The sequence below is a fragment of the Equus caballus genome, chromosome 2 (assembly GCF_041296265.1).
Source record: "Equus caballus isolate H_3958 breed thoroughbred chromosome 2, TB-T2T, whole genome shotgun sequence".
Taxonomy (NCBI): Eukaryota; Metazoa; Chordata; class Mammalia; order Perissodactyla; family Equidae; genus Equus; species Equus caballus.
The window spans coordinates 17,522,447-17,537,302 of record NC_091685.1 but is presented as its reverse complement, the minus strand read 5'-3'; the positions used below and the strand labels follow the sequence as shown (position 1 = coordinate 17,537,302).

At 43.9% G+C, this 14,856-nt stretch overlaps 1 non-coding gene across 1 annotated transcript in view; it reads left to right on the top strand.

The window, feature by feature from the left end:
• Nucleotides 1-14,856, top strand: part of LOC100629793 (uncharacterized) — a 44,556-nt gene extending 29,700 nt beyond the window's left edge. Inside the window, exon 4 of the transcript XR_011436434.1 lies at nucleotides 14,470-14,856. This is a non-coding gene — a transcript (uncharacterized protein). The remainder of the gene's footprint in view (nucleotides 1-14,469) is intronic.

The window sequence follows — 14,856 nt, the reverse complement described above, 5'->3', positions numbered from 1 at the left end:
CTGTAGCATGCGATGCTATTTGATGGCGTTTTACCCACAGTAGAATGTCTTTTAAAATTGGAGTCAATCCTCGCAAACCCTGCCACTGCTTTATCAACTAGGCTTATGTAATATTCTAAATTCTTTGTTGTCATTTCAACAATCTTCACAGCATCTTCACCAGGAGTAGTTTCCATCTCAAGAAACCACTTTGTTCACTCATCCATAAGAAGCAATACCTCATCTGTTAAAGTTTTATCATGAGACTGCATCAGTTCAGTCACATCTTCAGGCTGCACTTCTTGTTCTGGTTCTCTTGCTATTTCCACCGCATCGGCGGTTGCTTCCTCCATTGAAGTCTTGAACCCCTCACAATCTTCCATGTGGGCTGGGATCAATTTCCTCCAAACTCCTGTGAATGTTGGTATTTTGATCTCTTCCCATGAATCGTACATGTTCTTAATGCATCTCGAACAGTGAATCCTTTCCAGGAGGCTTTTAATTTACTTTGCCCACATCCATCAGAGGAATCCTCATCTATGGCAGCTATAGCCTGATAAAATATATTTCTTAAATAATAAAACTTGAAAGTCTAAATTACTCCTTGATCCATGGGCTGCAGAATGGATGTTGTGTTAGCAGGCATGAAAACATTAATCTCATTGTACATCTCCATCAGAGTTCTTGCATAACCAAGCGCTTTGTCAATGAGCAGTAATATTTTGAAAAGTAGGTCTCAACAGTGGGCTTAAAATATTCAGCTAACCATGTTGTAAACAGATGTACTGTCATCCAGGCTTTGCTGTTGCATTTATAGCGCACAGAGCAGATTTAGCATAATTCTTAAGGGCCCTAGGATTTTCAGAATGGTAAATAAGTATTGGCTTAAACTTCAAGTCACCAGCTGCATTAGCCGCTAACGAGAGAGTCAGCCTGTCCTTTGAAGCTTTGAAGCCAGGCACTGACTTCTCCTCTCTAGCTATGAAAGTCCTACATGGCGTCTTCTTCCAATAGAAGGCTGTTTCGTCTACACTGAAAATCTGTTGTTTACTGTAGCCGCCTTCACTAATTATCTGAGCTAGATCTTCTGGAGAACTTGCTGCAGCTTCTACATCAGCTCTTGCTGCTTCGCCTGGCACTTTCATGTTATAGATGTGGCGTCCTTTCTTAAACCTCATGAACTGACCTCTGCTAGCTTCAGACTTTTCTTCTGCAGCTTCCTCCCCTCTCTCAGGCTTCAAAGAATTGAAGAGAGTGAAGGCCTTGCCCTGGATTAGGCTTTGGCTTAAGGGAACGTTGTGGCTGGCTTGATCCTCTATCCAGACCACTAACACTTTCTCCATATCAACAATAAGACTGTTTTGCTTTCTTTTCATTCATGTATTCACTGGAGAAGCACTTTAATTTCCTTCAAGAACTTTTCCTTTGCATTCACAACTTGGTTAACAGGTGCAAGAGGCCTAGCTCTCAGCTTCCGACATGCCTTCCTCACTAAGCTTAGTCATTTCTAGCTTTTGATTTAAAGTGAGAGACGTGCAACTCTTCCTTTCACTTAAACACTTAGAGGCCGTTGTAGGGTTATCAGTTGGCTTAATTTTAATATTCTTGTGTCTCAGGGAATAGGGAGGCCTGAGGAGAGGGAGAGAGACAGGAGAATAGCCAGTCAGTGGAGCAGTCAGAGCACACTCAACATTTATCAATTGTTTGCCATCTTATATAAGTGTGGTTTGTGGCATGCCAAAATAATTGCAATAGTAACATCAAAGACCACATAGGCAAGCTCTGGTGGCCTAGTGGCTAAGTTCAGTGCACTCTGCTTTGGCAGCATGGGTTCAGTTCTTGGGCACAGACCTATACCTCGTCTGTCAGTGGCCATGCTGTGGTGGCAGCTCATATACAAAAAGAGGAAGAGTGGCAGCAGATGTTAGCTCAGGGTGAATCTTCCTTAGCAAAATAAAAGTAAAAAATAAAAAAAAGACCACTGATCACAGATCACCATAACAAATATAATAATAATAAAAAATTTGAAATACTGTGAGAATTACTAAAATGTGACACAGAGACACAGAAGTGTGCAGATGCTGTTGGAAAAATGGTGCCGATAGACTTCCTCGATGCAGGGTTGCCACAAACCTCCAATTTGTAAAAAACACAATACATATCTGTGGGGTGCAATAAAGCAAAGCACAATAAGGCGAGGTATGGCTGTACATTGCTGGTGGGATGCAAAATGTTACAGCCACTCTGGAAAACAGTTTTGAGGTTTCTTAAAAAGTTGAACATACACCATATCCCCCAGCAATCCTAATTCTAGATATTTATCCTAGAAAAATGAAAACTTATAGTCACACAAAAACCTGTACACCTGTACAGATGTATATAGCAGCATTATTCATAATCACCTGAAGTTGGTACCAACCCAAATGTTCTTCAGTGGGTAGATGGATAAACAAATTGTGGTACCCGCAAAGCGTAATACTACCCAGCAATAAAAGGGAATGAACTATTAGTGCACGCAACAACACAGACGAATCTCAAATGCATTATGCTAAGTGAAAGAACTCAGTCTCCGAAGGTTACATGCTGTTTGATTCCATTTATAGGACATTCTGGAAAAGGCAAAAATAAAGAAATAGAGAATGGACCAGTGGTTGCCATGGTTGGGGGTGAGGGAGGGTCTGAATACAGATTAGCCAGGAACAGTGCATTTGACAATAAAAAGCACAAAGAGATGGTTCCTGAACCTGAAGAGGAAGAGATGGTGCCTGGACACTATGAAGACTCATGGGCACTGATTAGACAATAAACACATATATACCTCTTCTCTACCCATTCTAAATTTTCATTGATAGATTACTATGCCCCACATGGGCCCATGAAATTGTTAATGTGCTTCTAAATCAAACTGCTTATATAGACAGGGGCTCTGCAAAAAATATTTACCCAGATAGCCACCATCCTAGAGATGACCCTACTTGGCTGAAGCAGAGCACATCTGCTTGGGACCAGCGAGACACAAACTTAAATACCTAGGGAGCCCTTGAAGTGCAGAGACTTTATATTAGGGAAAGATTTTATCATCTAGACTTTGGAGAAGTGAAATTTTTTTTTTTACAAAAGACAGATTGGAAAGGGATAGCAGAAGCAATAGTTAAATTTAAGAGAATAATAGCTACGTTTATTGCATGTTAACTACATACTAAGAGCAATTTGAAGTGCTTTGCCTATAATAATTAATTTACCCCTCCCAACAATCCTGAAAGGCAGGTACCATTATCATCCCCACTATACAGATGAGGAGACTGAAGCCCAGAGAGGTTATCAAGTAACACAGCCACTAAGGATTTGAGACCAGACCTTCTTGGCTCCAGAGCCATGTTCTTAATTCTTCTTCTATACTTCCTTTGTGGTTTGAGAACATGAAAGAGAAATTGGTCTTGTTAGTATTTCTTATGTTCCAGCCATTGTGCAAGTATGTTTTATAATCAAAACCAGTCATCATCTTTATTAAAGCCCTATGTCATGCGAAAAGGTTGCTATTCCTGTCTTACTGAAGAAGAAAACTAAGGTACAGAGAGATTTCATACCATGTCCCACGTCATACTGTGAAAAGTGCTGTCAGAATTTGAACCCAGGCTTGTCTGAGAAAGTCCTTGTCTTCCCATTCTCAAATAGTAAATCTGAGGGGGTGGGTGGAGGGAAGCTTACTTGCCCTCATTGATTCTCACAGAAGACTGTGAGAATCAGGAAATCTTCAAGTCAAAGAATTTTAGGAACTTTTACAGAAAGATTTCTTGCCAGCAAGTCTAGGAAGAGGTGACAGTCAAATAACTTGGAGTACAGCTATATTATGACTCTTCGAGGGGAGCATTCTAGGAACACAGAACAAGATCTTTCTCCTCTAGTAGATGGGAAGGAGAACTTGCAGAAGCAAAAACTATGCAGTTAATCTTCAAGGAGCTGATTCTAAGAACCAAGAAAATCAAGAATATCCACTTTGAAAAACAGAAATCTGCCCATTTGGGGTCTTGTGTAAAAGCCTATGTGAGTGAGGACTAAAATTCATTCTCCAGAGAGCAAAGATTACTTTGGGACCCAGAAAAAATGTTGAAGGAAAAGTAAAATGGGGAGAGGGGACCCTCTCCCAGAGAACATTACTCAGAGAAGCTCCAAGGTCAACTGTTGCCCAACCATATAGAGCAAGGCTCTCCCTTACCTGAGGGCTAAGCCACCTCATCCAACTCTGTGTATGTAGGTATAAAAACATTCATAACTGGAAATCACAATTTGTCAAGAATAGGCACCAAAGAGCTCACCCAGAAAAGAAGTCCTAAATTGGTAATAACTATGCAAAAATCCTTTATAATAGCTCAAATTTAGAAGGATATAAAATAACTTGGAGAAGAGAATTCATATATACATACATGAATAACTCAGATATAGCTGGACCCCTAAGACATAACTTCAAATTCAGACATTCCACAAAGGAGAGAAATGCTACAAATGTTCGAATGTGGAAGGGCTTCAACGGGAGTATGGGTCTTTGAGTTCATCAGACAACCCACACAGGAGCTGCCATCTATGTGCAGGATGTGTTAAGAACTACAGCAGAATTCCTCTTGGAGTTCACACAGTCGAAGGGCCTTACAAATGTGATGAGTGGATTATGGGTATCAGCCAGTACAAAACTATTTGCCATCATTAGAGTGTCTGTACAGGAGAGAAACCCTATAAATGAGGTGAGGGTGGTGGGAGTTGTAGAGTGGCAGATCTTTGAGTTCATCAGAGTCAACCGTGTCAGACAGAAACCATATCTATGTGCTAAGCGTGGTAAAGGCTTCACCACCGCTCCACTCTCCTCCATTCGGGAGAGGAAGTGTATCAGTGTGGTGAGTATGGTAAGCATTTTTCTCAGAGTGCAAAACTTGGCCCTCATGAGCGAGTCCACAGGCAAGAGAGACCCTATAAATGTGAAGAGTGCAGTAAGAGCTCTTCTCAGGCTTCAAAACACCCCATTCAGCAGAGAATCCACACAAGAGAAAATTGCTATTAAGGAGCATCATATGGACTTGAGTCAGAAAGGAAATGTTCACCTTGAGTAGAACCTACACAGAAGAGAAATCTTATATAATCAATGTGATCATAAGGATGTCAAAACTGCAAGTTACAGACATGCAGAAGAGACACTACTATAAATGTGACAATTAAATGTGGGGGAGAAAAGTTTACCCAGAACCTTAAAACCCATAACAAAATTACACTAGGACATAAATTATAATGATAGCTTCAATGAAATTTAAGTAAAAATATTATCTGTCAAGTGTTCCAATGTCGCGAGATATAGAAGGAATTACCTTAAGGTCCTGTTTGTAAAGAGTGAAAACAAGGAGTTGAAAGAATGATCTCTGTGGGACATCCTGGGCCCCTAATGAGACTGGAAGAACCTCATCGAAAGCTGGGCTCACACCAGGACTCATCCAGCAGTACGGCGTTCTGCCAAGAATGTAAGTGATCTGGAGGTAGGTCCAGGATGCTACTTTTGCTGGGTAGTGATGTCCTATGCATTGCATAAAATCTTGTCTTGAGATGTGTGAAAGTTTCCACTTTAACATCTCTTACATGAGTATTTTTATTTCTCAAAGTATTTATTTTTATTTATTTTCTTTCTCAAAGGTGATATTATCGCATATCACCTAGATCAGAATTACTCAAGGTGAGTACTAGAGTGTAAATAATACCTTAGTGTTTAATGCACAATAACTTCGCTGTACATAATTATCTGGGGGGACTTGTAAAAACGCAGATTCCTGGACCTCATCCCATGTCTACTATTAGTCTGTAGGTGTGAAGAGCAAGGATTCGTAACAGCGCCTCCTCCCCTTGCTCTATGGGATGTGTGCATAAGGTTAAGAAAAAGAAACTAAATCTCAGATGCCGCATTTGCTAGTGTGCTGAATCCACCGGATACAGACATTTTTGCCAATAAATTGACTGAAGTAGGAAATAAAATTCAGGAGACTTGAAAATGCTCATCAACCAGCCTGAGGAAATATTAACAACAGCTATCAGACATCACCCATGGTGAGATAAGCGATGACTGCAAATGGAAACTGATGGGGACAAGCAGGCGCAACTCGGCTTTTAACTGAGGTTATTTCTAAAGCGTCAAACAGCCTTGAACATGGTTTGGTGTGGGAGTACGGTCATGCGTTGCTTAATGATGGGGACACATTCTGACAAATGAGTTGTTGGGTGATTTCGTTCCTGTGCAGACATCACAGAGTGCACTTACACAAACCTGGATGGTATAGCCTACCACACACCTAGGCTGTGTGGTACCAGTCTTGAGGGGCCACCGTCATATGTGTGGTCCGTCATTGACCAAAACGTCCTTATGTGGCGCATGACTGTGTACAACTTGATAAGGGGAGTCTGGTGTGAGTCTATCATATATGAAAAATAAAAAACTGACTGAGAAACTCCTGTATTAGAATAGGATAACGGTTAAATGATCCTTAGTGGAACCATGATTAAATTAGAAACATCAGCATAAATTTGACCTGTCACTGAAATAATCTGTGCCGTCTCTGGCATCAGCCTATTTACTGCAAATAGTCATTGGAATGGCATAAACATGCAATTTATACTCTAATTCAAATCTGGATTAGTGCTTCCCAAATGTGGCTGGGCATGGGCATCAGCTCTACAGCTTGTTAAAAATATAGGTATCTTGGGTTCCACCCCTGGAGGCTCTGATTCAGCACTTCCCTGAGGCGGCCTGACTAAGCATCTAAGGTCCAGGTTTGGGAAGTGCTGCTTTACCCTCCTTTTCTAAATGGAACCTGGACTTCCTAGGGGCTGGCTAGTTCAGAATCTTGGTCATAGCAATTAAGATGGGGCCTGGAACATCCTGTTAAAGTACCAATGCTCACAGAGTTTCCTGGGGTAGTAATTAAGGGAAGTAAAGACATCAGACAAGAAGGCTTCCACTGGTGAGGATGGTCAGGCAATGACAAGGTTGTTAAAGCAATCTCTGATCACTCTGCCTCAGGGCGGACGACTATGTTTCACTACTGTTTATAGAATATAAAAATAATTGTGCACTTGTCAGCAATTCCTCTCTGAAAAATGTTTCTGGTACTGGAACATTTTGCTCTATAAGCAAGAAGCTATTGGTCCTGTGATAAGGGGATTTTTTGACACGGTACCATAGGAACGAGCGAACGAGTAGGCTCCAGCACCCACCCCCAGCTTTTCTATGGGAACCTGAAGATGGGCTCTGATACTTTTTCAAAGACATTCAAAGGAGTTTAATAAGGAGCAGGTATCTGCTCCTGAAAACAGGCTGAGGAGGGGCAAAGAGACCAGAAAAACTGAGCAGTTGTCAAGGGCAGGGCAACTGTGGTGTCCATCGTGTTTTGATGACACTTTAAGACAGTTAACACCTTGGTTTTCCTGAAACCAGCAAACAACTAAGGGTGAGGTCCCTTCTGGAGACAAGCCACGGTCAAAGCAGCCTGCTCACCAAGCGCTTTGCCAGCACGCTTGTCTGGGACTAAGGGTGGGAAATTTGGGGGTGGGGATAGAGCGAATCACTATTTTGGAGGATCCATTGCATCCTGACAACTAAGCCTTTATTTTAAGAATCTGCTATTACACAACTAATTTGATCAGTCCATAGGGTGGGTTATGGAAGATAAGGATGAACCATTCACCTTACCCTCTGATTCTTCCAGCTAACCTGGGCCGTCTGGAACACCAAGGCACGCTTGGCAAATTCACCCATAAGCAGCTCAGGCAACTGCTTTATCAAGCCTTTCTCCCAACTTAAAATTTCCTGTTAACTAGGAAATAGTTATTTTTGTTGTTTTTAAAATCTTGGTTTGCATTAAACGTTGTCAGATTAATGCCTTAGCTCTAGAGTGACTGTCAGGTTCACCCAGGGAGTACCTCTCTCCTCTCCCACTGTCCCTAGCCCCGAGTCTTGGAACTGTTGCCCGCAAGGGTCTAAGGTGGTCATCTTGACTTTTCATCTATTTCTCATCTGCCCTTTGCCTGCATCCTGATCCTTAGAATTGGAAATGAGTAACATCTCTCAGGCCAGGTCTGTCCTGCCCCAAAATAGTCTCTAAGGATATAGCTCCTGGTAATCCTTGATCACCTCCTTATGCTTAGTTCCTTCACCATCTAGAATTCTGATTCCAAGTTCTTTCACTCAAACATCAAGGACGACCATGGCTTATTTCAAAAACTCTCAGCAGAGGCAACAATAAATAAGCATTGAATAAGTTCTTTCTTTAATAGATTAGGCAGAGGAAAAAGGTACACAGACGGTAGCTTTGGTGGTACCAGGTAGATGGCGCTCTCTCCCAGCCTCTCAGATCTCCCTCTCCAACCATTCTAAATATAATTTTTAGCACCTCTCTACATTTGGGAGGCAGAGCCAGGCTCTGCTTAATTTAGTCATATTGTCCTAGTTAAATGAATTTCAGCCCTTAAAATGAATTTGTGTAATCCTGATATTCATTTAATTCCAAATATTTGTTAACCTTTCAGCCATAAAGTCCTTGGAGCCCCTTTATTCACTTGCTCTTAAAATTTCCAGAGCTTCATTTACCCATTCAAATTGACTTAAATTCAGCCATGAATTGTCCTTGACAGTCTAATTGGATAGATATATTTAGTGAATGTTCCCGCACTGGAAGCCATTCACTCATTTAAGAAGTGAGCGCCCATCCCGGGCCAGACAATCACCTCCGGCCCGCTCATTCCTCCTCCGTGCGCCCCGCGGCGTGCACTGCGAGTTAGCCAAGGATGGCCAGTACTACGTATGCCACTCAAAGTGTTCTGGCAATCTCCCTCCCCACTTCTTTGCTGCTTCCAGAAGCTTCAGACCACTGCTGGGCCAGCCATCTGGGAACCTTCACTAGCCAGACCCGCTGCCTCTGTTGGATTCCTTCCAAGCTGAGTCGTGTGCTCTGGGTCTAGGGTCTGCAGCCTCCAGAGGCCACAGGCACCTGAGCTGAGGGAGCAGAGGTGGGTGAGTTAGGGACCAAGTGGAAAGCAGGCCACCCAAACCAGCCTCTGGGACCCAGGAACGTAGCAAGAAAGCGTAAATACATGCTGACCTCAGAAATGTTAAAAGAGCCTTCTCACAGCGTTTACTGACCTAAGTTTCTAAGACATAGCATCTCCTTCAGTCTCACTTCCTTTTGTGGAGAGGCCTTCCCTGACCACCTTGTCTGTCCCCACCCCTCCTCCCTGCTTTACTTTTCTCCAGAGCACCAGTCATCGTGAAACAGACTAGATACTTTATATTTTTGTGTACTTATTATCGTAAGTTTTCCCCGCTATACTTTCAGCGCCATGAGGATAGGGTTTGCGAGCGTTACTCACTGCTGTAGGAATTTAGTAGTTTTACTTCTTTTTTTTGTTTTTGAGGGAACAAAAGGTCTTATTTATTTGGTTTGTTCGCTGGGAATAAATCACGTGGAGGGGAGAGGTGGGGGACTGGGCGGGGCCTCCGCCCCTCTCCGCCTCCACTCTCTCCCGGGTACCCGCTGGCTGCCCTAAAGACAAGAGGAAAACGCCTTGGCACAAAATAAGAGGCTCGGTGGCCCTTGGCTTGGGGATACGTCCTTCCGCTGGGTTGGGCCGCCGCCCGCCCTACCATCCCGGCCCCAGTGCCAAGAGAGTCGCTGAGCCCCCGGGTGTTTGCCCTCGACCCCAACTGTTGGCAGAGGCATCCAGGCCCCCGAGGTTAGCGGGTTCCAGGGTTCTATTTCGGTGTAGACCGCAGGCGTTTGCAGCTAACTTGCAGGCAGGGCAATCCTGACTCCCAGCTCCTAAAACCCACCCTATCCTAACTTTAATAACCTCAGGCCTGCCATACTCTTTCCGACAGAAGTGGAGAAACCTTCCAATTCAATTTAATTCAAATCCAAATCCATTCAAATCAGAAGGAGCTGAGAAATTGTATTTCTTAAAATAACCTCTCCGGGTGCCCTCTCATGCCTAAGGCAAAGAACAAACGAGCAGAGTGAGCATAATCTTACAAAAGGAAGCTGGGAGGGAAGGTCCTTCCTCCAGGCCAGAGCCCCATCAGAGCAGCTGAGAGCTGGGCAAGGCTCACAAAGAGGGGGGTCCCTCTGAGCAAGGGCTCGGAGAGGCTGCCTCTGCCTAAAAGGAAGGACACACTGTGCTCTGCACAGCTCCATTCATTGCCACCTTGATTGGGTTGGGTTACAGCGTCCTGATAATTCAATCTCTCTGATTCAATTATGACTGTTTCCCAAATCTCCTAAAGCTAGCTGTGCAGGTGGGGAGCTCAATGGATTCTTTCACCCACTGAACTGTCTTTAATTCTCCTGCGTAGGGTGGGTTCGAGTGGAAGGCAGCTTGCCTCAGCTCCCTTAGAAAGGCCACAAGAGGCAGGTACTCTGAGGAGCTGTTGGACTTGGCACTCCTAGCCCCTGACCAACTGCTTCCACCATGCCATGAAATTGTTCTCACCATCCTCCAGTTAAATGCCAAAAGTCCTGAGTTTACTTCTGTGATTGCTCCCTTCATTTTAAAACATTCTCTTTCCTTGGGTTCCATGACACCCATGACACTGGGTTTCCTCCTGCCTCTCTGGCAGCTCATTTCCGGTCTCCTTCGTGGGCTCCTCAGTCTGTCTTGGGCCATAAGTCCTGTTCCTTGGTCCCAGGTGCTGTCCCTTCTCACGCTAAACACCTTTTGAAGAGGGTAATTCTGCAGATGCCCCTCAAATCGGCATCCTAGTCTGGATCTCTCTCCTGAACTTCCGGCAGACAACCCAAATGCCACCTGATGTCCTACAATGCACTTGATTCTTAGGGTCAAAACCAGGACCCGTCGCCTTCTCAAACAAGTCTGCTCTTGTAATAGTCCCCCAGCCACCCTGTTTCCTAAGCCAGAAATCTGAGTGTTAAGCTTACTTCTCCCTATATCTCACTCCCAACAAGTCAGCAGGCTCTGCCCTTTTTGCCTCCTTAATTTATCTCAAATTGTCCCCTCTATGGTCACACCCTGGCCCAGTTGAGGCCGTTCTACCACTTTTCTCTCCTGGTTCCGTGCAATAGCTTATTAACTGATCTCCTGCTTCCTCCTTCAATATAGTCCACACAGGGAGCCCAAGCAGTGTCTCTAAAACATGATTCTAAACACGTCTTTCTCCTTAAACGCTTTCAGAAGGGCCGGCCCTGTGGCCAAGCGGTTAAGTTTGCACGTTCTGCTTTGGTGGCCCAGGGTTTTGCCAGTTCGGATCCTGGGTGCGGACCTAGCACCACTCATCAAGCCACCCTGAGGTGGCCTCCCTCATAGCACAACCAGAGGCACACACAACTAGGATATACAACTATGTACTGGGGAGCTTTAGGGAGGAGAAGGAGGAAAACAAGAAGATTGGCAGCAGATGTTAGCTCAGGCGCCAATCTCTAAAGAAAAAGAAAAAGCTTTCAGAGCCTCCCACCTTTCATAAAATAAAGTCCACTCTCTTTGAGATGGCTTGCAAGCCCTTCTAGAAGAGACTGCTGCCCAGCTCTTACAGAAACTCCCTAAAACCGCACTCATTATGAGCTTGGAAACTCAGGTAAGCGTCCATTGCTCTCTCTCGCCCCTGGGTCTTCTTCAGTGTTCTTTCTTTCCCCTGGACATTGCCACCATAATAACCCCACCCATTTAGCTCAAATAAATTTTTAAAAAATTTTCGGGCCTAAGCGCCAGCTCCAGATGCACTCTGGCCACCCTGCGCAGGTTCCCCCGCCACCCCCCAGCCGCGTGGCCCATGCACTCTCATTCTTCCTATAGGTGCCACCTGAGAAGTCTCTTTCTCTTTCCTAAACCACCAGGTCTGGCCTGGGCCCCCTCCTATGTGCTTCTACGGCACCCTGCGCCTCCCCCATCAGCTCTGACCACACAGTTTCTAATGACCTTTTGCTTATTTGTGTCCCCATTCGATGGTAATCACCTCGTGACAACGGACCGTCTCTACTTGGCTCCCCACTGAATCCCCAGCACATAGGAGGTGCTAAATAAAAATTGGTAGCGTGAGTGAAGAATTGATGGATTCCCAAACCAGGAATGCCTTTTTGGAAAACTATTTGGCTATGTGAAACAAGAGCCTGTCCCTCGCAGATGTTACCTCCAGACGACCAGAAGACACAGAGTAGCACATAGGACCGTGAGGGCTTGAAGCCTCCGCTCTGGGGTTGGACTGCCTGAGTTCCAGTCCTGGCTCTGCCATTTACTGGCTGTGTGGCCTTGGGGGAGATCAGCGGGGGAGTAGGTGTCACTTAACCTCTCCATGCCTCCTCTGCCCCATCCGTGAAATGGGAATAATTATAGTTCCTACCTTAGAAGGTTGTTGTGAGGATTACAGGAGTTGGTGAAGTGCCTGTCATGAAGGAAGGGCTCAGTAAATGTTGGCTCTTATTTTCTTTCCACTAGAACGTTAGTTCCATAATGGTAAGGATTTTTGTCTGTTTTCTTTACTGCTGTCTCAGCTGAGCCAGCTTCTGTTGCCAATCTTCCTCTGTTTTGCTTGAGGCAGATTGTTGCTGAGCTAACACCTGTGCCAGTCTTCCTCTGTTTTATATGGGATGCTGCCACAGCATGGCTTGATGGGTGGTGCTAGGTCAGCACTCAGGATCCGAACCTGTGAACCCTGGGCCACCGGAGCGCACAAACTTAACCACTACACCACTGGGCTGGCTCCTCCATTCCTTCTGCTAAGTCTTTGGTGAAGTCTTCCCATCTGAGGGCTTCATCAGTTCTGGGAAATCCCTTTGAGAATTGCTTTGAGAAGTGTCTTTTCTCCAGTATCTTCTCTCCTTCTGGAACTCCTATTTGGTGGATGTTTGAACTTAGGGACCTGTCTTTTAATTTTCCTTTGAAATATTTTATGTCTTTGTGTTTGGGGCATATATTTTGAAAGAATTCCCTGGCTTCATCTTCCAGTTCGCTGATCTCATCTTTACCTGCATTCACACAGCTGGTACGGCCTCCCCTAGTGCATACTTTATTTCAGATTAAGTTTTTAATCTCCGGGCTCTTTAGCTGATTAATGTCTCTGATGCTATGTACTATGTCTTCTCTGGGGATACTAATTTTTCTAAAGTCCTATTCGGCTTACTCTGTTTTCTTGGGACTTCTGTCTCCATTATGCCTCTCTCTTTTCTGATTTTAGAATTCCTTAAATGTTCGGGATTCTTGTGTACTCATCTTTGTCGCTGACATGTCCTGTTGGCTGGTCTAGTTCAGGCTTTTAGGGATTGCTAATAGTTTCTGGGCCACTGAGGAAATCCCTTCTGGTTACAAGCATTGCAATGGATTTAGTAAAATATTTTTTCTTTCATGTCCATGATTCAGGGCAGAAGTGGGGGGCTATAGCATCACTAAGCCTCCCACCATGAACCAAAATCTCTGCCGTGTCAGCGTGTCCTGTACTATTACTGTATGTATGCACGTGTGTGCCCCTTCCTCGAACTTTTTTTTTTTTTTGAGGAAGATTAGCCCTGAGATAACATCTGTTGCCAATCCTCCTCTTTTTGCTGAGGAAGACTGGCCCCGAGCTAACATCCGTGCCCATCTTCCTCTACTTTATATGTGGGCCGCCTACCACAGCATGGCCTTATGAGTGGTGCCATGTCCGCACCCAGAATCCAGACCGGTGAACCCCGGGCCACTGAAGTGGAATGCGTGCACTTAACCGCTGTGCCACTGGGCCAGCCCCCTTGAACTTTTAATAGACTGTGTTACTCAGTGTTCTCCAGAGAAACAGAATCAATAAGATATATATGTGTATTAATTAATATTAACTATATTATTATAATTAATGTTAATTATAATTATTACATTATATAGTTATATGTTATATTACATTTAGATAATATATGTAATATACTTAATATAATACATTAATATAACATTTATTATATAGGAATTTATTATAAGGAATTGGTTCGCACAGTTATGGAGCCTGCAAAGTCCAAAATCTGCAAGGTGGGCCTGCAGTCCAGAGACCCAGAGGAGCTGATGTTGCAGTTTGAGTCTGAAGGCTGTCTGCTAGAGAAGGCTCTCTTGCCTGGAGGAGGGCAGTCTTTCTATTCAGACCTTCAACTGATGGGTCGAGGCCCATTCACATTATGGAGAGCAGCCTGCGTTACTCAAAGTCCACCCATTTAAATGTTAATGGCATCCAAACACCCAGAATACTGTTCTTGTTGATTGTTATGACCTTTATATATAATCCGGATAGTAATCTCTCCTCTGTTTTAGAGGTTGCAAGTATTTTCTCCCAGTCTGTCATTTGCTTTTTAGCTTGGCTTACAGAGTCTTCAGGAATGCAGCCATTTTCATTGTTTATGGAGTTAAGTTTGCTTGAGTTTCATTTCATAATGTTTGTGTTTTCCTGAGGAAAACCTTCCAACCACTAAATTATTAAAAAACATTCTCCTCCTGTCCCCCTAGTGTTTCTACATTTGGCTCTTGAAGGCAGTGAAGATAGAGGACAGGAGGCTGGAGGCTCACAGGGACTGGTGGAGTTTGCATCCTGACTGTCTCATGCTGCGTGAGTGACCTCAAACTCTTGTGTCTCAGCTCATCCGAAAAACGGGAACAATGCTTATCTGGACTGTTAAAGCCCTGTGGAAATATTATTATTACAAAAAATCAACTGGCAAAACAATATAAATGTGACAGTATTTCAATAGCCTTTGAAAGCAAAATTTTGTTTCTGATAATAGGCCTTTCCAAGAACATTTATTATCTTATTCATTTCTATATTCTGTGGATGCTTAGAATCTTTCCAGATTTTTAAATTATGAGTGTGCTGAAATAAAAATTGTTTTATATGAA